Source organism: Rhinolophus ferrumequinum, chromosome 28 (assembly GCF_004115265.2).
Source record: "Rhinolophus ferrumequinum isolate MPI-CBG mRhiFer1 chromosome 28, mRhiFer1_v1.p, whole genome shotgun sequence".
Classification (NCBI taxonomy): domain Eukaryota; kingdom Metazoa; phylum Chordata; class Mammalia; order Chiroptera; family Rhinolophidae; genus Rhinolophus; species Rhinolophus ferrumequinum.
Genome location: NC_046311.1, coordinates 3323619 through 3338318, shown reverse-complemented (window position 1 = coordinate 3338318; position 14700 = coordinate 3323619). Strand labels below are relative to the sequence as shown.

At 48.4% G+C, this 14700-nt stretch overlaps 1 protein-coding gene across 4 annotated transcripts in view; it reads left to right on the top strand.

Annotated features, from left to right (window-relative positions):
- Positions 1-14700, top strand: part of ZNF592 (zinc finger protein 592) — a 40579-nt gene that overhangs the window by 995 nt on the left and 24884 nt on the right. For 2 of the 4 annotated variants that reach the window (XM_033100122.1, XM_033100123.1), the window contains exons 2-3: positions 10087-10195; positions 14324-14407. The gene's annotated coding sequence lies outside the window, so the exon portion shown is untranslated. Of the gene's footprint in view, positions 1-10086; positions 10196-10245; positions 10267-12692; positions 12743-14323; positions 14408-14700 lie in introns of those variants that run through there. The other 2 variants (XM_033100125.1, XM_033100124.1) reach the window with 2 other exon arrangements.

Below are 14700 nucleotides of genomic sequence, written 5' to 3'. Positions count from 1 at the left end.
TTGGGGCAAGATGGTGTTTGGCCTAGGGTTAGCCCACTTGCCTTCAAGCTCCGTGTTCATGCAGGGCCTGTACGGAGCATCTGTTGGCCTGTACAGTGTGGCTGAGCATACATGGTGTGCACAGAGAGATGCCTGGCCTGGTGGGTGCTTGGTGGGATTGCAGGGATCTGCTTCCCCAAACTCACAGGTACATTACACAGTGAAAGAGAGGAGGAAGTATATTGCTTGCACACGTATTTTGACTATTTCCTGCTGATCAGGGTTTTGATTCATTCAGTAAGTTTTCACTGAGCACTTATTATGTGCCAGGCACTGGCCTATGTGTTGGGAATACAGTGGTAAAACCAGAAAGATATGTTTTGAGCTCATAACCTAGTGGGAAGGCCCAATAATAAATAATCTTGAAATGTCATTCAATAACAAATATTTATCAATAAATATGTGCCAGGCATTGTTTTAGAAGCAAGCAAAAATAACTGCCCTTGTGGAACTTTCTATTTCGTAGGGGAAAAGATAGACAACAAAGTAAAACGTGTAAGAAAAAATATAGTCTGTTAAAAAGTGCTAAATTCTGAAGAGAAAAGGAAAATAGGGAAGGAGGATATGAGATATTTGGTGGGGTTGAATTTATATTCAAGTGGCCTGAGAAGGCCTCCTAAGACGGTATCTTTTGAATAAAACTTTTAAGGAAGGATTTCAGTCATCATTTTAAATTGTGAAGAGTGCAAGGAAAGAAAGATGAAGAGATGGTGAGAAAGAGTAAAGGGCCTTGATTTGAGTTGGGGGCTCAGGGAAGGAAGTGACGTTTAGGCTGAGACCTGAAGGAAGGTTAAGAGTTAACCATGTGTGGAGCAGCACAGAGCCCGGCATGTCAGAGGAAGTGAAAGAGGCTTGTGTGGCTGGAGGGGGGAAAGAGAGAGGGGAGATAAGTTTGTGGAGAGGGGGGTCAGATCACAGGGGGCCTTGGGGACAGAATGCCTTCACTCCTTAGTTTGGATTGTATCCCCAGTGTTATTAGGAACCTTTGAAGGTTTTTAAGTATGTGACACAATGACATTTACATTTTAAAAGGTCTCTGGCCTTTGTGTGGGAACGAGATAAGCAGGTAAGTAAGGCAAGGCTTTCGGTGTTGAGTGGCCTAACTACTTGATCGGCTTGGAAAAGCCTCAAGCAGCCTGGGGGAGATCCTTTTCCTCAATGAGTCTATTTTGCCCAGCTTTTAGGAAAGGAAGGGAAAACGAATTAGCATTTATGGAGCTGCATGCTAGGTGGGGCAATCCATTTAGAAACTTTTGCATACATTATCATATTTAATCTAGTTTTCTCTGCACCCTGAGAGAAAGGGGTTGTCCTGCCCCTTGACAGATACAAGCCCAGAGGGGACAGAAAACAAGCCCAGAGGGGATAGACTACTTATCTAAAGCCACCTTTGTAACACAATCTGCATTCAAACCCCAGTCTGCCTGATTCCAGAGCCCAGTGGCTCTTGTGCTAGACTACTGGAGTTTGCATCTTGCTTTTACCACTTGCTAACGAATCATCTTGAGTTATTGAACCTCTCTTGTGCCTCAGTTTCCTGTTTAGAAAAGCCTCAAGTTTTTCCCAGATTACCTGCAGTTAAAAAGGACCTATCTCATAAGGTTGTTGTGAGGATCAAATTAACTAAGCCATGTAAACATGTAACACTTAGTTCAAATGTTAGTTGCTATTATTATTTAAATTTTTTAAACACCCATGCTGCCTCTCAGCATATGGTGGTCATTTTGGATGAGATTAAATATATAATTTAATTCTTAAATTTTGTGAGACGCTTGTTCCCTCCCTTTTCCTCTAAATAACTTAATGCCGTGTTCCATGTGATCAATCATTCAAGGTTGATCTCCCATTTCGAACCTGAGGCTGTGCTCCAACTTACGACTTACGGATACAAAGTGACTTCCTTCCCTGAAAAAGCTCAGGGTGTTCAGGGGAGGTCAGATATTTAAAAGGATGAGAGCTACAATGTACTTAAGAAGTTCTCTAATGCACCCTTAGTTAGAGACCTGTGGGAAACAGTCAGAACTAAATGCCTGGGGAAGTAGGGAAGGCCTCAAGGAGGAGGTGACTTTGGAACTGGGCTTTGGAGGAAGAATGGCGATTTTACAGGCAAGATTGGGCAAAACTTTCGAGGTAGAGAGAATCATGTATGAAAACATGGAGTCATGAGAGGCTTGGTTTGTTCCTGGGTGAGGCTGGAAAGCTAAGTTGGAGCTGTGAAAGGCGAATCAAGAAGTTTGGAATTTATTCTGTAAAGGACGGGGCGCCAGTACTAGGGGGCCTTCGATACATCACATAGACGCAGTGGTAGGTGTTGTACTTAGAGGGTAGAAACAGATGTCATCCTGGAGGTGGCTTTATTTTGGTGGGATCACTATGCTTCAGGATCTGGTTCTCCGTTTCGTAGACCCAAAATTCAGTTTTTAGGGCACTCAGCTGATTGGGTCCTGGGAGACTGACTTACTAATCAAACTTGGATGAGACTGATGCATAAACTCAGGGTATTAATTGGCCATGAGAAATGAAACTGCAGAATGACAGATGTTTCTGTCCGCTGGCCATTGCCTCCCCACACCCACCCACTTCTGGCGGGGGCTGGGTAATACTAACAAACTCTTGCTCCTCAATTCCTGTTTGTTTTTCTCAGGCTCCATGAAAACTAACCCTTTCTGTTAACATAATCTCTCCTCAGAGGCTGTACACTGTAGTCAGCAGTGGTTATTAATTGATGGAACAAATGATTCTGTATCGGTTGGGTGGGATCTTGTGTTTGTGTTTGTGAAACTTAAGGAAGAGGAGGAATAGCTTTTTTTTGGAAATATACTATTGGAAAAGGGGATTCCCTCAAAATTGGGTTCCTGGAGGAGATTCGCAGATTCTAAGTGGTGGGTAATTTTGTGGCTCGGAGTGGTTGTGGACAGGTGCATTGGAAGTTGCTCTGGGATCAGAGGTCTGTGAACTTCTGGAGAGGTTGGGGGACTTAAGGTTGTATTTGAAGGAGAGACTGATTCAAAAATCTTTATCTTCCCAACACATTGGAGACAGAAAGGAAAGTAGTAATGCCTGCCCTCTACTCACAGCCCAGTAACGCATGGCAAGCTTTCCTGTTGGATTGCAATCTTCATGAGGTTTAAGCTTCCTTTTCCACTCTTTCTGCTTCTGCAACACTGAAAAGAGGGGTGGACCCTCTAGAGTCCCGAATCTGTATTTTTTTTTTAACAGTAAAAAATTAAATCCAAATAGACCAACCTAGATTGTGGATTGATTTTCTTTTAAAACAATAAAATCAACTACCCACGAATGTACATGGTAGGACATGTAGGAAGTACCGATAAGTATACAAAGGAAATAAGACTAACTGGTAAATCCTACAACCCGGAGCTGCTGTCACCATTTTAATATTCAATGTTTGTATTAGACCTTTATCTCCAGCTCTATCTTTACATGTAAGTTTGTTTTAACTTTTCCTTTTCCTACAAAAATGGGAACATCCTGAGGAGGGGAGAGTTCTGAGTGCTGACGTCGGTGAGCTGGAGCAGTTGCGTGTCCCCACATCTGTGCCTTCCCATGTGTGGACACCGTGGCCAGTGCCCTCCCCTTCGTGCTCTGGGAGGGTAGGCTGTGATATCCATTAGCTAATTACTTTTGAGAAGTGTTTCCAGGGGATCAGGGTGTTACTCCATCCAAACATTTGCTTTTCTTTGACAGCGGGGAAGTGTGTATAGGTGTTGAAATGACATAGCCGATTCTTTTTATGACTCAAAGAAAAGTTAATGAACACCTTTCAAGTTTGGTGTCACCACGGAGTCATTTCTCAAACCTGTTAGCACTACTGGCTGTCCTCGTTCACTGTGTGACTTTCGGTAAATCCTGTACCTTCTCCATTTCAGATTCTGAGGGTTTTGTATCAAGAGGTAATGGTGGCCCTCTTTTCTCATTAACACACTGCAGGAGTTGAAAAGGATGATGGAGTCTATGTTTGTGATTGACTGTGGGAAGATGCCACACACACGATGTTGAGTGGAAAAAAATGTAGCACGTCTGCTGAACAGATGAACTCCTGGCTTCTAATCAGTGTGTGTGGGGGGCAGGGGGTCGGTGACTTTATCATTTCTGCTTGTGAGAGCTTCAGAATTACTGGAGCCATCTGAAAAGTTTTTGAGGAGTCCCAGTGGTGGGATTGTGGTGGTGTTTACTTTTTTCTTTTTTTTTTTTCCTACCATCTGCATTTTCTACAAGCTTATAGAAGACACCTTTGCAAAAACAAACAAAAATAAATATAACCAGTATATCTATTTTCATTTTGGAGGCAAGCGTTGAATTCCCTAAAACAGAAAGTCAAACTGCCGCGAGCTTTGTCCCTGTAGAAGATGTGTGCTGCTGGAGGTGGTCACCCCTCCTTGGGCACATCTCAGAGAAGATGCCTGGTTAGATGTGCAGTAGGCACAGCTCTTCTGACAGGTGATTGAGGCTAGGACTTCTGACTGCGGTAGGCTCTGAGTCCAGAGAGCAGGGCTGCACCCTTCTGGGTGGGAGGAGCTGCTGAGTAGTCTGACTTGGATTCTAGCTTCATTTGCTGGGTGTTTTCTGTAAGAGTGCTTTTACAAAAGTGCTTAAAGAAATCACTCCTTTCAGGCGTGGCCCAGGGCTGTCTCCCGTGGACCACAGCGCTGAGCCTCCTGTGGGCGGATATGAGGATGCTAGAAACCTTGGCATTACAACCTGGGGATCGTGGCACTCCAGAGGGAGGGGTTCCTGTGTGTGAGCCTCCTGTGCATTCCTGGGATGTCCCCGTTCTGGGGGCTCATCCTGTTCTAGAGGTGAGGGGGGCTGCCTTCCTCATACCTACCTTGTGTTTGGTCATAGGAGCCCGTTACCACACTCTGTGGGCCAGTGGAGGGAGTGGGCCTGGCCCCGCTTTTCTCCCCAGGTCTGCTGCCCTTGACAGCATTGTATGTTCTACCAATTCCGTTCCTGAAGTTGAGGTTGATCCTTTAGCAGCCGAAGGGCAGAGTGAGACCAGAGGGAGGAGGCTGGAAGATAGGTGTCCCCTGTAACTGCAAGCCAAGCCTCTGAGGGCTAGTCCAGGGCCTGCAGGCACCTCTGACTGAGGCCGGGCTTTGGCATTTTCAGAGGAGAAGAGAGCCCGGGGGGTGCAGCAAGCAGCTGTTCAGACTCTTCCGGGGCTTGGCGCAGCCGAGGCTCTGGCCTGTGTGGGCCAGGGCTGCATTGCCTTGTTAGCCAGACTCAGCAGACCTGGCCTGAACTGGCCGAGGTTGTGAGAACTGCCTTACGGCCTGCTACCTCACTAAGGCTTCCCGTCTTCAGGTCTTTACAAATACTAGATGTGTGGTTAATACTACCTTGGAATGTTTGCTTATATTTGAGATCCTGTGCAGCCCTCACTGATCAATAATCCACATAATCCAGTTGCTTAGGAAAGATCCCCCCTGGGCCCTCCCCAGAGCTGGCTGCGCCACAAGCATAAAGGAATCGTGTGAGCTGAACTTTGCCCTCAAGGGTTCCCCCACTGAAAGCAATTAGAGAACGCTTTGCTTCCAGACCAGAAGTGTCTTAAGGGGGCCTTTCTTTCTTGCTGAGGGTGGTGGTTACTTTCACACAGGTCACCCCCTGAGATGGCTGCGGTTACCTCTGGGGAACGTTCTCTGGTACCCAAAATGGATTGAATGGCCATTTGGGAGGAGAGAGGTGGTGGCAAGGATGTAATCTCATCTTCCATTGCTTCACTGTCTCCCCTTGACACTGCTTCTCTAAGCACCTGAACCCTTCAGGGGAAGGTAGCCACCTGCCCACAAAATATGAGCCCCAGTGCCTGTCATGCCACCATTACAGCTCCATTCCTCTGAGTCAACCCTGTTGCATTTCCATTTGGAGTCCACTTTTAAAATATTTATGCCCCCAGGAGGGGTCAGACTCTTAGCAGTTCATCAGCAAACAGTAGCTTTAATTACCAGGAATTAATTACGTCAACTGAGAGAAAGACTGGCACCCGGGCAGGCACTTGGGGGTAAGAGTGTCCGAAGGGACACTTTCCTGCAGGGCGGCAGTGAGGGAAACTCGCATGCACGTCAGGCAGGTGCTGCTAGCCCGCCTCACTGCTGACAGCCCGCCTCACTGCTGACTCTGGGCCACCGTGGAGCTCCTGGCGGGAGCACAGGGGACAGTGTGGTCAAGCACTGGTGGGGGACTTTGGGCCAAGTCCAAGTCCTAAAGGGTTGGGACGATTGTTTTTTCCTTCAGTGAAAAAATAATATATGCTCAGTTTAGAAATTTTGGGAACATTCAAGAAGAAAACAAACCCCTCGTAATTTTATACCCAACGATAGACTGCTGAAATGTATAGGTAGCGGGGAGCAGGGTAGGCCCAGCTTACAGAGGTTCTCAAAAGCCATGTCCGAGGGTTGGAGCCAACGTGGGAGGCTGTAGGAAAGGAAGATCGGTTTTCAGATGACGGAGGAGAGAGACTGGAGGTGGCGAGGAAAGAGGGAACGAGGAAAGGGATGGAGCCATGGAGTGGGACAGACGACATCAGCGGGACTGGTTGTGGCGGGACGCTCCCCAACTCCTATGTGGCTGCCTTGCAAAGGTTTCCAGCCTCCCCACCTGGTAGAGTTTAAATGAGTTTTGGAAGCAGGTGGAGTCTAAGTAGGAGAAAGGGAGGGAAGGGTGCCCCTCGGGTTCATGCGTCTGGTGGTGAGTGTGCAGTCAGATTCATGGACTGTGACCCAGGCTAAGAGCCCGTGTGTTTCTTCTGGTCCATCCGAGAGGAGCTGTCAGTGCTCCCAGACTTTCTTCTGAACCTGCAAATGTCAGGATGGCATCTGAAAATCCATGTGTTTGATCACCTTCTTTCACCCTCATTTTCTGTCTCCAAAATTATGTATTTCTCAGATCAAATTGTCTTTGACTCACAAACTCATTTGGTTTGGATTAATTGACTGGAAATATTCCTAAATGGTTTCTGTTTCATTAGGCTTCTAGCCTGTTTTAAAAAAGGCTTTTTGCCTCGATGAGATCAGTGGAGAAGTGATTTTGGTATAATCGGTTTCTTTATGAGCTTTTGATATAAATTATGTTTTGAGATTGGTGTTTCTGATGCATTCATTTCTAGAATAAATATTTGAGTGCTTGCTATGTGCTAGGCACTATTCTAGGCATTGGGGATATAGCAGGGAACAAAATAAACACAAAATCTTACCTTTATGGAGCTCCTATTCTAGTGTGTGTGGGCGTATAGACCATAAACAAGTAAAATATAAAATACGAGAGATGGTGGAAAGTATTACGGAGGAAAACAAAGCAGGAATGGAGGACAGGGAGGTTTGGTGGGGAGGGAAGTCAGAGAAGGCTCACTGATAAAAAGACATTTGAGCGGAGATCTGAGGGTGGTGCGAGGGAGCCAGGCAGATACCTGAGGGAGGAGCCATCGACGTGGAGAGAAAAGCAAGAGGAGTTTAAGGAACAGCAAGCAAGTCGGTGTAACGGACCGGAGTGAAGAGGGGAAGGTGGGAGGAGGAGGCCGGGGTGATCCCACTGAGCCTGTAAGTGGTGGTGGGGCCCTGCGTGAGATGGGGGCCCTGGGGCACCGTGCAGAGCACAGTGGGCTCCACCTCTTTGGGGGAGGATTGCCCTGGCTGCTGGTGATTGGCAGCCGTGAGGCTTGTGCAGCGGCTCTCAGCTCAGAGTGGGCATCCGCCTGTGACTCATCAGTTGGGAGCCTTTCCCAGGCCAGCTGCTTGGCCACCCAGGACTCCAGGGTCACCGGGAACACCGGTGTGTGTGCTGGGACGCACTGCATGCCCTGTTCCCTAACCACTGGGGAACTGTCACAGCTTCAGATTCCTGGGGCCCTGAATCCACTCCTGAGTCAGTCTCCAGGTGGGCCCACAAGTCTGCGTTGTTTTAACTTTTTGGGAGATTTTTGAGGCCAGTGGTCCCTGGTCTAAAGACAGTGGTTTTTCAACCCCAGACCTCAGTCACCTGTGTGTTAACATGCCTGCCCCCCTCCCCTGAAGATTCTGAAAAAATTGGTCAGAGGTGGGGTGAGGCATCAGTATTGCTCCCCAGATGTTTCTGACGTGCATCCAGGCCCAGACTCAGCCATCTGAGGGGTACCTAAGCCTCTGCCTGGTGCCTGAGGCAGAGATGTGGGTGGGTACCTGCGAGTAGGAGCCTTCAACCCCTCGGGGACGGCTGAGGCCGGGCCCATCCCCTTGCCAGGAATAACAGGGTCTTTCACAGTAATGACACTTTTCAGTTTATGTACTTTATCGGCTTTGATTACCTCACCCCTCTGGTTTCCTTGCTGTGGAGTCAGTGACTTAAATTAAATGGTTTCCTAGGGTCTCTTTGGCTCTGACAGTTCTTAATTTTTCTGGTGTTGGAAGAACCTGTAATCGAGAAGAATGTTCCAGGACACTGTTTTCTACTCTTGCTCTTTTGTCATACTCGTGGCAAAGGCTGTAGTGACTGTCTTTGTACCAAACTGAAGGGAAATGTGTGCTGCAGACAGTGGAACCCCGGGAAGGTGAGGGTGTTGGGCAATGGGAAACGTGACCTCCCAGTTCAGAGTTCTGAGTGGAAGGGCCGCTCGGACCTTGGACGCAGGCAGACAGAACCTGAGCGCTGCCACCCACTGGCGAGTTCCTTGTGGCGTGGGAATGGTGTTTTATAAACTTTAAAGCTCCTATAAATCCGCGTGTGCGGATGTGACCTGGCAGAATCGGGTGACCTCGCAGACGCAGCCGGCCAGGGTCAGTGAGGCCTAACTCAGGTGTGCCAGCCCCTCTCTGTAGCCAAGCTGTGTTACTGGGAACAAGAAGTGGGCTGAATAACCCAGAAGAACCCAGTGGCCACAGAAACCAAGGTTAACCTGGAAGAAATGACCAGGCCGCTCATCGGAGAGGCTCAGAACGAATTCGGGACATCAGACCCGAGACACCCCTGCCCTGTCCCCCGGTCTCTGACTTTCGTCCTCCTTTGGATAGCGTGGTACCTGCTTGTTAGTTTACATTTTGAAATGTGAAGGTCCGAATAGGAAAAATTTCAGGAAAAAAAAGTTTTCTCTATTTCTCTTCTGTAGAATTGGGATAATGAGTTTCATTCCCTTCTAGATTTTTCCATTAATATTGTCTGTAGCCCTCCTTAGCATCCAAAGTAAACACTAGTCTGTCAAAGTTAAAATAAAAATGAAGTTAAGTGAGGGAATGCAGGGTGAGAGAGTGAGTGAGCAGAATTAGAAATGAAGCTTTTTATTCTGTCATTTGTGGGTACCTGATGGATCGTTAACCCGTGTCCCCTCACTGGGCAATTAAATTGGAATCTTGTGGCTTGTGGCCAAGTTCTAGCAGTTTCCAAAGTGCCTGAGGTGATTCTCATGCATAGGTAGAGTGGGGACCACCTAGTTTTAAAAGTGGGCTCTGCCAACTTTTCACTCGTCTTCTCGTTCTCCTCTCCTGCTCAGTGCTGTCCCTACTCTGCCTCTTCATACCTGTGACTTTCTCCCACTTACCTGGCCCCGTGCCTCCTCTGCTTCCGCAGGCCTCCGAGCTGTGTGGAAAGGTCATTGGCCCGCACTTACCTTGTCCCTGTCCCCTGTGCCTGCTGCCAGGCAGCCCGACGTGTAGGGATTCAGCAGACGGCTGGCGCCTTCTGAGAAATTATGAAGTAAAGCTTGCTGGCCACTGAGGTTGGTGGCATAATACTTAACAAACACGTGATTGCTCTGTTTAAGGCAGTGTTGTAAGAGCTTGTCAAATATCAACTCATTTCATCCCTGGAACACCCATGTTACATATGGGGACACAAAGTAGTAGAACTGGAACTGGAATTGAGGTTGAGTCTGTACTCAGAACCGGCACGCGGTGAGAAAGGTCTGGCTGGGACAAGTTTTGTCTTTGACTGTATTTGAGGCCTGCATTGAACTTCTGTTGGAGATTTTTCTCAGGGTCTGTCTTACACTTTATTATTATTATTAACTTACACCTTTGTCTTCAGGCCTATTAAACACTTTTTTTTCCCTTTCCTTAGGTGGTGTTTGGACACTAGGCCATGTGCCTCGGTGGAAGTCAGTCCTTTCTCCACTGCTCTGCACCCGCAGCAACACTCACCACACCCTTGTTTTGAGACTCTCGCTGAGGTATGATGACCTGAGCTGGCGTGAAGAGCTGAGACTTCGGATGCAAGTTATTTTGTTGTTGTTGTTCCTTGGTAGTTATTATTTTTTAAAATTGTGGTAAAATATACATAACAAAATGGACCATTTTAACCATTTTTCCATGTTGTGACATTAAGTACATTCCCACTGTTGGGAAATCATCACCACCATCCATCTCCATAACCTTTGCATCTTCCCCAACAGAAACCCTTTGCCCGTTAAACACTAAATCCCCATTCCCTGCTCCCCCAGCGCCTGGCCACCGCCATTCTGCTTACCGTTTCTATGAGTTTGACCATTCCAGGTGCCTCATAGCAGTGGCATGGCGCAGGATTGGTCCTTTCGTGTCTGGCTTATGTCACGGAGCATAGTGTCCTCCCGGTCCGTCCATGTGGTAGCAGGTCTCAGGACTGTATTTCTTTTTAAGGCTGAATGCTACTCCATCGTATGTTTACAGCACATCGTGTTTACCCACGCCTCTGTCATGGCCACTTGGGTGGCTTCCACCTTTCAGCTGTGGTGAATAGTGCTGCTGTGGACATGGGTGTACAAATACCCTGAGATCCTGCTTTCAGTTCTTTTGGGCCTATAGTTAGAAGTGGACTTGCTGGATCCTATGGGAATTTTATGTTTAATTTTTCTGAGGAACCAGCATACTGTTTTCCACACTGTCTGCACCATTTATACTCCCACCGGCAATGAACAGGGATTATTCCAGTTTCTCCACGTCCTCGCCGACACTTGTTGTCTTCTGTTTTGTTCTTTTCTTTTGGAAGATAATAGCGTTCTAATGGGTGTGACCGTGGATCCATGGAGTCCACTCCATAGCGGTCTGGTGCCTTTTGTGCTGAAACGTCCAGATACAGAGAAAATAATATGATAAACCTCCTCACCCAGGACAGCAGTTAGTCGATTTGTGGCCAATCTTGTTTCATTTATATACTCCCTCCCTGCTCTCTTCTTCTTGCCCTGTGTTATTTTGAGGTAAATCTCAGACATCACTTCATTTTATCTGTAAACATTTCACTGTGTGTCTTAAAAACCGTATTGCATTTTGTCTGATGGGAGAAGGGCACACAGGGATGTTCCTTTGGACACATCATTCCCTATCGTTCCCCTGGGTCACCAGGGCTGTCGAGGGCACACATGTAGACCCTCAGATGTGGCAGCTGTTGCCATTCTGGGTTGTTGGTGAAAGGCTGCCTTGGCTGGGGCCCTGCTTTCCTGCCCAAGGCTGCTGCCTGACCAGCCATCATGAAAGAGCCCACCCTCATCTCTGCTGAGAGGGGAAGGAGAGAAGAGGGAGGAAGAGGAAGGTGAGGACGAGCATGAGAGAGAGAAGGGAGGGGCGTGGAGGAAGGGATGGGGGCCAGAGAGGGCCAGGAAGGAGAAGAGAGAGAGAGACAGAGAAACAGCGAGAGAGAGAGAGAGAGAGAGAGAGAGAGAGAGAGAGAGAGAGAGAGAGAGTGTGTGTGTGTGTGTGTGTGTGTGTGTGTAGGTTTGAGGAAGACAGAAAAAGAGAAGGAGTGAGAGACAGAACCCCTGGGGGAGAAACTTCACCAGGCCCTTGATTCATCAGCTCCTCAACTCCCGTGGTCATCTAAGGTAACTGCAGAGGCACCCCAAGACTGCAGCTTGTCCCTTGTGTCCCCTCAAACCTTTTGATTTTGCTATCTTCGGGCCTGGCGTTTGCCTGTGGTAGATGAGACTGGAGGCCAGTTGCAACCACCAAACACATGGGAACCAGAGAAGGGCAGGAGTGGTCCTGTGAGCTGACCACCTTCTCTTTCCCCGGGTCCTTTGCTCAGAGAGTGGAGGCTTGGCCCCCAGCAGGTCCGAGGCTACTGGCTTCCAGCTTTGATTTGAGCGTCCCCACCACCAAGAGGTGATGCTTTTACTAATTCAGTGGGAGGGGCTCCTCGAGGATAATGTGTGAACTAGAGGTGTCCTGTCCCCCTTTTTTTTCTCAGTCTCCGGGTCCTGTTCCCTTCTAACAAAGTTCAGTGCCCAGTTAGTGCTGAGAGATTTGCCAGTAATGAAAGGTATGGGGGGCCCCAGTCTCAGAGTATCGGTTTTATCGCGGGTCTTAGCTCTGTTTAAAGTGTGTTTGTTGCCTGTAGTTCCCACGTGTAGCATGTCGGCCGGCTGTACAGTCCTGTAGAGTTTCAGCTCCCTCCAGTACCGTCCCCCTTTCCTCCTCTTTATCTTTTTAAAACCATAACAGCTCTATTGAGATATATTTCACATGGCAGACAATTCACCCTTTTAAAGTGCACAATTCAGTGGTTTTTAGTCTATTCACAGAATTGTGTCCCCTTTTCTTAAGACTCAAGACCACCCTCTGCCCTCCTCTTTCTTTCTGTGGTTTTCAGAGCTAGCCTTCCCTCTCCATTGGTGTCACACTGATCCCATCCTCAAGACAGATGACCTTATTGTGGGGACATTGGCCAGGAGGTACTTTCCACCGATAAAATATTTAACTTAATCAGCCTGCAGGAGCCCGGGATTCACAGCCAAGAGCTACTTCAGGTAGACCCCTCCCCACTGGCAAAGTCCCATCACTACTCAAGGTCTCCCTATTTAAGGCAAGTTTTTAAAAGCTAAATGCAGTTAATGTTGCAAATTTGCCAGTTACTTGAGGGATAATAAACCTACTTAGGAATCTGTGACTCTTCTAGAACAGTCTTAATTCTGCACAGATAATCCAGTCATCTCACTCTCCCTTTCTGATGGTGGGTTCCTTTCAAGTAAAGACACTGGAGCTTAAAAGCAGACAATAAAGATACGAGCAATTATGTAATAAGTCGGGTGGTAGTCAGCGCTGTGAAGAAAAATAAAACAGGCTAAAGGGACAGAGATCGATGGTGAGGGTGGGGATTGGTGTCTTATGTGCAGTGATCAGGGAAGCCTCCTTGACAAAGTGATATTTGAGTAAAGAGCCGAAGGAGAAGAGGAGTGAGTCCATGGGGATCTGAGGGAAAGAACATTCCAAGCAGCGGGAATAGTGATGCGGAAGCTCTGAGCAGGAACGGGCCCAGCGTGCCTGAGGAGCCGCAAGGAGGCCAGTGCACGCCTGGGGCAGCCAGGGTGACAGAGACGGGAGGAGGGGGCGTTAGATCATCCCCGCCAGGTGGCCCTGGTGAAGCCTGGGTTTCCCTCTGTCATGGGTCAGCGTGGGGGGGCTCGAGGACAGGAGTGATGTGACTTGGTGGGTGTTTAAAGGCAGCACTCGGGCTGCTATGTGTAGAAGGGATAGTAAAAGGAAGAGTGGAGCAAGCAGACCAGTCAGCAGGCTTTTGCGGGAACCCAGGGAAGAGAGGACGACGGCACAGGTGGTGAGCAACGGCTCGTGTGGATGTAGTTTGAGGAAGCAGTTCACAGGGTTTGCATGTGCGTCAGGTGGAGAGAACAGAGGAGGGAGAACTTAAGGATGCCAGGGTTTTGGCCTAAGCCACTGCAAGGGTGGAGTTGTCAGTTCCTGAAATGAGGGATTCTGGGAGGAAATCAAGGGTTAGATTTTGGCCGTATTCGGTTTGGGATACCCATCCAAGTAGAAATTCACGTGTAGAAGTGAGGGGATGCTAAGTAATAACTTAGCAGGTGCCCATAGAGGGGCTTCCGAAATAGCAGGAGAGAGAACATTTTGCCGAAATAGCTGCAGTAAAGGTAGAAAATTATGCCGTGAGGAGGAATAAGTGAGAGAAGGACCAGGCTTGTGATGGGGGCAGGCAGAGGAAGCCTTAGCCCTTCCTGGCCTGTTGGGCGCCTGGGCCCCGGGCGAGCCCTTCAGGGGTACCACAGAGCTGTGGCTGCCGGGCGTTTGAGTGGGCTGTGTGTGGGTACTCCTGAGCAAGGTCTTGTCCTTCCCTCTGTGCCCTCTATGCCAGGCATCAGTCTGGGCATCTGGTAAACGTTGGGTGATGCTCCCTTTCTGAGCCCGAGTTCTCTGCGTATACGATGCAGAGGTTGAACTAGCCCAGTGCACTAGGATCAACTGGGAGGCATTATAAAAATGCAAGGATCCATCCCAGACCTACCGAATCAGAATTTCCGTGGTGGGAGCGGAGATTCTGTGTTTTAAAGTCACTCCCATGTTATTTTTTTTTGCAGTCAGTCCAGCAGCAGTCGGCGGACGGGCATTTGGAAGCCACTGGACCTAAGAACTCCCGAGGCCCCCTCCAGCTCTGACAGCCTGTGAGTCTTGTCAGAATGCTTGCAGTATCACTCTGTGGGGTACTGTTGGGAAGTGGGGTTTTTGGTGGGATGGAATGGCCTGGAAGGGGACAAGGGCAAGTACGTCAGCCAGAGGTTTGGCGATGCATGCGGAACGGTTCTGGGAGGGGTAGGGGCAGTGGCAGCCAGGTGTGTTAGCGCTTGGAAAGAGAGGTAAAAGGACATGACCCCAACTTTGGAGAGGCTCACAGACTGATGAGAAAACTCAGGATTCCAGCCCGGGGTGGGAAGTGCACCGTGGAGGAGGGGGGAGG